The sequence below is a fragment of the Gopherus flavomarginatus genome, chromosome 3, assembly GCF_025201925.1.
Source record: "Gopherus flavomarginatus isolate rGopFla2 chromosome 3, rGopFla2.mat.asm, whole genome shotgun sequence".
In the NCBI taxonomy this organism is placed as follows: Eukaryota; Metazoa; Chordata; order Testudines; family Testudinidae; genus Gopherus; species Gopherus flavomarginatus.
The window spans coordinates 128,699,550-128,707,866 of record NC_066619.1 but is presented as its reverse complement, the minus strand read 5'-3'; the positions used below and the strand labels follow the sequence as shown (position 1 = coordinate 128,707,866).

At 45.0% G+C, this 8,317-nt stretch overlaps 1 protein-coding gene across 3 annotated transcripts in view; it reads left to right on the top strand.

The window, feature by feature from the left end:
- Positions 1 to 1,335: 1,335 nt before the first annotated feature.
- Positions 1,336 to 8,317, top strand: part of PCGF3 (polycomb group ring finger 3) — a 107,982-nt gene continuing 101,000 nt past the window's right edge. For all 3 annotated transcript variants that reach the window (XM_050943228.1, XM_050943227.1, XM_050943226.1), the window contains exon 1: positions 1,336 to 1,455. The gene's annotated coding sequence lies outside the window, so the exon portion shown is untranslated. The remainder of the gene's footprint in view (positions 1,456 to 8,317) is intronic.

Genomic DNA, 8,317 nt, shown 5'->3' with positions numbered 1-8,317 from the left:
CGTATATGGGGGGAAGGGTTTAGTGGAGGGTTGGGGGGGGGGTCTGGCAGTGGGGATGGGGGGTGTCCAGCCCTGTGAGATGAGGAGGTGTGTGTGTGGGGGGAGGAGTTTGTTTAGTGGAGGTTTGGGGGGTGTCTGGCAGTGGGGATGGGGGGTGTCCAGCCCTGTGAGATGAGGAGGTGTGTGTGTGTGGGGGGAGGAGTTTTAGTGGAGGTTTGGGGGGGTGTCTGGCAGTGGGGATGGGGGGGTGTCCAGCCCTGTGCAATGAGGGTGAGTGTGTGGGGGAGAAGGGTTTTTTTTAGGGGAGGGTTAGGGGGTGTCCAGCCCTGTGAGATGAGGTGTGTGTGTGTGGGGGAGGAGTTTTAGTGGAGGTTTGGGGGGGTGTCTGGCAGTGGGGATGGGGGGTGTCCAGCCCTGTGAGATGAGGAGGTGTGTGTGTGTGTGTGGGGGAGGAGTTTTAGTGGAGGTTTGGGGGGGTGTCCAGCCCTGTGCAATGAGGGTGAGTGTGTGGGGGAGAAGGGGTTTTTTTAGGGGAGGGTTAGGGGGTGTCCAGCCCTGGGAGATGAGGAGGTGTGTGTGTGGGAGGGGGAGGAGTTTTAGTGGAGGTTTGGGGGGTGTCTGGCAGTGGGGATGGGGGAGTGTCCAGCCTTGTGCAATGAGGGTGAGTGTGTGGGGGAGAAGGGGTCTTTTTAGGGGAGGGTTAGGGGGTGTCCAGCCCTGTGAGATGAGGGTGTGTGTGTGGGGGAGGAGTTTTAGTGGAGGTTTGGGGGGTGTCTGGCAGTGGGGATGGGGGGTGTCCAGCCCTGTGAGATGAGGAGGTGTGTGTGTGTGGGGGGGGAGTTTTAGTGGAGGTTTGGGGGTGTCTGGCAGTGGGGATGGGGGGGTGTCCAGCCCTGTGTAATGAGGGTGAGTGTGTGGGGGAGAAGGGGTTTTTTTAGGGGAGGGTTGGGGGGTGTCTGGCGGCGGGGGGGGGGGCGCTAGGGTGCTGCTAGGTGCTGCTGGGCCCCGCACCCCGTGTCGGTGGGCGGGGCGTTCCCAGCCCCCCTTCACTGGTGAGGGCACGGGGCAGGTTCCCATGGGGATTCCCTGCGGGGGGGGGGTAGGGCTCCCAGCACGGGGGAGGGGGCACGCGACTGCCCTAACGCTCACTGCGCGCACACGTCACCTCCCCTCCCCCGCGCGGGGCTGGGAGCCGACCCCCCGCGGGCGGCAGCACGAGCGCAACCCCCTCCCCTCAGCGCGTGGGAAGGGAGGGGGGAGGCGGGCGCGGGCAGTGCGCATGCTCCTGGTGCGCGGCGCCCCCGCTCGGCCGCGCTCGGCGCCGCTCGGCTATTTCCGCCTCTTTGTTTTAAACTCCGGCCGGAATTTTTTCCTTCTTTTTGGGGAGAGTCGGAGGGAGCGGAGCCCCCCCGCGGGCGGACACGGCGCCCCGCCGCCCGGTCCCCGCGCCGCCAGGTCAGTGCCCGGGCGCCCTTACCCCCGCGGGGCTGAGCCCGCTCCGGCCGGCCGGGCCGTGGCAGGCTGCCGAGGAGCAGCCCCGAGACCCCCGGCGTGGGGCAGGGGAGGGTCCGGCGCCCACTCCCCCGGGAGACATCGCCTCCCCCCCGCAGCCCTTCCCCGGGGAGGGGGCGCGGGGAGGGGAGCAGGGCCGATCCCTCCGCCCCCACAGCCTGGGGAGGGGGCGCTTTAACTTTCTGTGTCGGCAGCAGCAGGGTTCGTCAAGGACGTCTGCACCCCTCCCCCCGCCGACTGTGTCTGTCAGTCCGTCCCTCCCCCCATGTGCATCCATTCGTCCCTCCCCCCCACTGTGTCTGTCAGTCCGTCCCTCCCCCCCATGTGCATCCATTCGTCCCTCCCCCCCACTGTGTCTGTCTGTCTGTCCGTCCCTCCCCCCCGTGTGCATCCATTCGCCCCCCCCCGACGGTGACTGTCAGTCCGTCCCCCCCTCCCGTGTGCATCCATTCGTCCCTCCCCCCGACTGTCTGTCTGTCCACCCCCCCCCGACGGTGACTGTCAGTCCGTCCCTCCCCCCCGTGTGCATCCATTCGCCCCCCCCCCCCGACGGTGACTGTCAGTCCGTCCCCCCCTCCCCGTGTGCGTTCATTCGTCCCTCCCCCATCCCCGCTGTGCCTGTCTGTCCGCCCCCCCCGCCTGCCCCCCCCGCCTGTGGTGTGGGTGTCTGTGCTCCTATTCCCCATCCCTCCCCCCATCCCCGTGTGGGTGTGTGTCTGTGCTTCTATTCCCCCCCCCAATCCCCGTGTGTCTGTCTGTCTGTCCGCCCGCCCCTCCTCCCCCGCCTTTGCATGGCCAGGGCTCTCCTCTCTGCAGCCCCCCTTCTCCCAGTATGCAGAGCTGCCTGGCATGTGGGGGAGCCCACTTGGCCTGCCCTAGTAGTGCCCGGCCCCAGCCGGCTGAGCTCCCTCTTTCCCACTAGCTTGGCAGAGATTCCCCTGTTGTGCAGTGTCTCAGGTGTGTCTGAGTACCGTGAGGGGGGTTTGGGGTGAGGGTTGGCTGAGTCTCCTTCTGAGCCTCCCCCCTTCCCGCCCCCCCAGTCAGGGGTTGGTTTACATTGCTAAGAAAAACCCAGCATTTGAAAAATGTCTGTCCCTGGGGCCATCGAGAGAAGTGGGGTTAAACTGGGTGAGAAGTGACCTTAGCTGTGGATTGCTATGGCTCTTAGTGGTGTGTGTGTGTTTGTGTGGGAATCTGGAAGTAGGTTTTCAGGCTTGTGAAAGGGATCATCTGAAGTGGTACCAGCTGGTAAAATAATGGATCTGTTTTTGCCAAAATTTTCTCATGGCCTGACGTTACACACTGAAGTTTGGTTGTTTTCAACTGTAATGTTGTGTCTTCTCAGCAAGGTGCAAATTTAATAGTAACACTGCAGTGTCTTTTAGTCCACAAGTGATTAGTGTCACCTCAGACTGGCCTGTGAAGAAATGTAGTGTATCATGAACTTGATACTATCATGGTTAAAGGTCTTGGTACTTACACCCTATTACTGGTTGAATGCCCTTTTACTAATGCAAGTGGAACTCAGTCTGAAAAAATTAAATACTTCTAGTTTAACATAACTTTAATTCAAGGTTAGTGTAACTGTTTTTCTGCACTCAGGTTTCTGGTTACCAGTATATCAAATCCAGTCTTTATAGATTCTGCTTAATTATCGTATTGTGCTCTGGAATTTTCCTTTAAAAACTTTTATGTTCTCCAGCTTTATTACTGCCAAACTGTCCTACTTGTTTTTCTTAGAAAAACAAATATACTTATACATTTGAAGAGTTTTTCTTATAGGCATGTATACCTCAAGGTGCAATGTGTACTACAACTTGTAAATCAGATGTGTCACTTCCAATATTCGTTCTACACAATGAAACAATCTAAAGTTCATATTATTAATGGCAATTCCATGTACTTTGAGGACTTAAGTCCAGTCTTTCTTAGTGCTAAGTGTTCCATACTGTTAAGATCCCTCAGTGACTGATTTAAATAAAAAGCTGTTTTAACCAGTAATGTGCCTTGTAAAGGTTTGTTTGTAATTCATAAGACTTATTTGATAGATGAGAAGTTTCCTTTCTGGGAATGGATGACTTGTACACTTCATAGAAGGCCTTGTTTAAATGTCTTTAGTTGCCCACTAAAACCTATTAATTAAAAGTGTATGTAAGGGAATACATTCTGTGTGGAACTGGAAGAAGTCAGTGATCATTTACCCCCATAAGATGAGGGACACCAATCTTTTTAAAGAGTGCTCTATAGAAGGTACAGCAGAAAAGTTAATTGATTTAAATTTGGGTGCTGGTATAAAGATTTCATTTTTTCAAAGCCCTTATGAATAAAAAATATGACAGATTTTTGGTCCAATATGGACTGATCTAGCCAAATCTGATCATGTGAGTCAAGGATGAATGCTTGTTAAATTCTGTGTTGTCTTGAAGCTGATTGAGATTCGATAAGTATTTATATTGTGCTTGCATTGCTATCTAGATGAAACTAAACACCATTGTATGAAGGTTTTTTTTTTTACTACTAGATAAGCTCTGAACCAGAATCTCAAGGTACAGTACTATAATCATTAGTTCTGATCAACTTAATCCTGCATTATCATAGACTCATCTGACTAAGGCTATGTCTACACTACCGTGGTAAGTCGACCTACGCTATGCAACTCCAGCTATGTGAATAATATAGCTGGACTTGATGTACCTTAGGTCGAATTATGTGGGGTCTATATCGCATGGGGTTGACAGGAGAAAAATCTGTCAATTTACGTTACTCTTCTTGTCTGGGGTAGAGTACAGGGGTTGACTGAAGACTGCTCTGCAGTTGATTTGGTGGGCCTTTACTAGACCCGCTAAATCGACTGCCGGTGGATCGATCTCAGAGTGTCCATCCCCATTGTAGTGTAGACCTGCCCAAACTGTGTCCACTAAATGTGAAATAGACTTATATTATAAACAGGTAACCTTACTAAATATTATTTCTCCACTAACATACTTGATTATTAAATTTCTACTTTAATGGACTTCAATATTATGTTCCTAAATGACTCCTTACACTGGTTTTAGTTAACTGAAAAAATGGACAGTGTGGTGATTATTCAGAGCTGAAAATTAGAATATTATTGAAAATTTGACTCTACAGTAAACTGCCCATGGAATACATTAAAATAAATCTCTGCATGGAAACACCAACTGGCTTATTGATGTTAGGGAGAAATCACCTGTTGAATTGGTGTGAACCTGTGTTTTGTAAACCATTCATGTCTGTAATCATCTGCTTCCCATCAACTGTTGCCTTTGAGGCTGTAATATCTTAAAAACATGCAGTGGAGCAAGATGTCTTGCAGGAATTTGAATGGCAGCATTTTTTGGTGTTCTTTCATATTGGGCAGGTGGCCCACTTGGTAAATAGTTTGAAACAGAAATACTTAGAAGCATTTATTAATAATTTGGAGCACATAGTGCTTGGTGATATACAACTAACTTTAGCTCTTCCACCGCCAGGTGCTCTTGAATGTTCACTACTTTTTGATATCACTAATAAAAATGGTTGAATGTCATCTAGGGCTATGCAGTAGTGTTGGTATAAGTACACAGTCAATTTTGTCTTGTGCTAGTTTTCTTTCTTTTCTGCCCTTCAGTCTGATCAAATTAAGTTCAGATCTGGGCAGATACTGTCAATGTCCAGAATCTGCTAGTTATGTGTTTCATTTTTATTAACAAAAGTTCGGTCTAAACTAAATTCATAGTAAAACTAAAGGCAAATGTTAAGCAATTAAATAAGGGTCAGGCTGACTGGCTTAAAGACTCTTCGCTTGCTGTATTCCTGTAGACTAGTGAGGATAAAAGAAAGTTGTTTTGCACCAAAAGACATCCCAGCTGTTGTGAAATGTCATGGGCTTTTTGTTAGAGATGATGCCACTAGTCTGGTAGAAGAGATCCATGCGCTACACTCATACTGTAGTGCAATGGTACTAATTTTCAACAGTTTAGAAACATTGCCATACTTAGATTCACTCAAGAAAATATAACTCACATTTCCGAATTAATACTCTACTTGTGTGTCAAGTTCACAGCGTAAGAAGGGGAAAAAAAACTGGAGAAAAGTGGTGAGAACTCATGGAGTTGAAAACATTGACTGCTATTGAAGACATTAACAAAACCTGTCATCTCAGAGGTTTAGAATTCTTCCCTCCATGTTATGGGGCTAAGTTTGTGGGGAGGAGGGAGTGGAACAGAAGCAAACAATGGCTTGATAGTTCAGACACTTTTTTTTACTGTTTCAACCAAACAGCAGCCTCTCTTGTGAGAGTAAGAGTTCTTTAACCTTTCAGAAGGAACTACAGAGACAGAACTATGTTTGTGCAAAATAGTGAAAATTCTCTTTCGGGGAAAATCAGAAAATTGTCAGTTCCTGAAGTGACTTGTCAGCCCTTGCCAGACACAATAGTTACTGTATTTACTTATTGAAAAAGGCCACCTCCTACTATAACCAAATCAGTTGTAACGTGGCTGTATATACCTGAACTAGTGCTAATAGTGCTTTTCCCCAGAGGTGCTTCTGATCAGCAGCTGCACTGATGTGTGCAAACTCTGGAAAGGTATCTACCTATGTATGTACTGCAATGAACTTGATTCATGAAACATGTTAAAGTGTATTTGCATTGCTTTGATGATGGTATGAAGCATTTGATACTGGAATGCAGCCTTCCCATTTGTTTTTTGAGTGTTTTATTAAGATATTCTCAAATACGTTTTTAAATGTTTTATAGAAGATTAATTTGAAAAGTGGATTTGCCTCATGAGAATAGTTTACTTCAAGGAAAGCCCAAGTAGCAGTTCCCCATCTTTGTACTTTTTATCATTATAGTCTTTGTGTGCGTGTGTGTGTGTTTTAAAAGCACTCTCATCTGAAAGTTCCTTCCATATTTCTTTCAACTACCTCAAAATCATTTATTTTTATCTGGCTCTAGAGTGACAGGAAGTGAATTTATGATATCCCCATGGACATGTGTTTGAGCTGCTATTGACACATAACTTTATGATCCTTTCATATTCTAACCTTGTCACTTGACAGTAACTTAAAATGTCCAAAAGTTTTAAGGTTAAAACTTGTAATTCAGTGGCAATAACTTCTATTAGTATCAGGTGAACTTGGGGATAATTGTCTACACTTCACAAATAGCATAGCTTTGTCTTGGTTTCTGTTAAGATGGGAAACATTTATTCCTTAGTACACACCTGATGCTTCTGTGCAGTAGCTGATTAATTATGAAAGCAAGTTTTTTCAGCTAGTTAAAAGTGAATACCGTTGAATTGCTGACTTGCAAATGATTATCTTGTCGACAAACCTCTCAGTTTAACTAACACATGAATAATTTTTCACCGTTGTTCTTATATCCAGATATTCAATGTGTGACATTTCCGTATCTTCAATAGAACATATATCCATTGCAGTGGCAGTGGATGTATTCTAAATCTTAGGTAAATTAAGACTGTAATTTAAAATTAAGACCTAGCCCAATAGATTAACTCTGAGAGACTCTCTAACAGCGTGCACTCAAAAATATAATCTAACCATGTACAAATATAAACCTCAACCTATTTAAAACAATATGTAAACCCAGCTGGTGTCTCCAGATTGCACAGCTTTTGTATGAAATATCATTCTTATACAATGCTCTTTTCATTTTGTCAACTGAAGGAACAACTTGAAGTTAGTTAGTTCTCTTGTACTTTCATGTATTTTATCTAGAAAAGCTATGGTTCACTTTTGCAGATAGTGTTTCCTAGTATGTGGGAGTCATTTATTGGTTTAAGTACATAGATTGGTATAATTGAAGCTATGAGTAAATTGATTACTAATTCTGTATGTGTTAACGTATTAGACAGGAGCAAGGCATTTTTCATGGTGTAATCAGGGTGGATTTGATTTAAATCACTAGTCAGGAAGACTCGATTTAATCATGGATTTCTACATAAAAGTGCATTCTTGTTAGTTATAATATTAATACATATTCTTCACAACTCAGATGTAGATTTCATTTTTAGAAGGCACACACTATGCATTTTTAAGTGATTTATTTTGAAAACTTTTCAGATTAGTTTTACTACTATATCAGAAAATGAATGATTGCTTGGTTATTTCATTTACCAAAGGTAATTGAAGCAGATATTTATGAAGTCATTGAGAGGTGAACTATCTCCAATTCAACAGGTTAATCATTAATATTTGGAGGATTTTTTTGCCATGCTGTATTAGGAGGAGAGCATCATCAGACAGACATTTTAAAATTGTTTTATTTAACTAAAATAACAATGTTATGTATTCTGGATTTTTTTTCTTCAACAGCAAACATATAATATTTTAACAAAACAAGCATATGAATTTTTGAATTTAGTTAAACTATCAAGTTTTTTTAAAATCAGGTTTGTTTTTGTTAAAATTGATTTTTTAACTAAAATATTTAAATGAAATATTAAAAAAAAATTAAATCGACTGTCAGCCAGGTCAACATGAGAAACTTAAAATATTGGCTTCTGCAGCTAACTCAGTCGTCTTCACCATCATTTTCCTGTTTGTTCATAATCTGGAAAAGAAAAACAAGCTTTCCTGCTTTTTCAGGTCCCAAACGATATCTCAATTTGGAATGAATTAGTCTAAAGGCAGAAAATGTTATTTCTACACCAGCAGAAGAAGATACTGTTGTTAAAAGTGAGATTATCACTTCAACAATCTCTGAATCCAAGTGCTGAAGTGACTTTCACCAGTTCACTGGTTTGACTTTCTTTAAAACATCATCAGCAAACATATA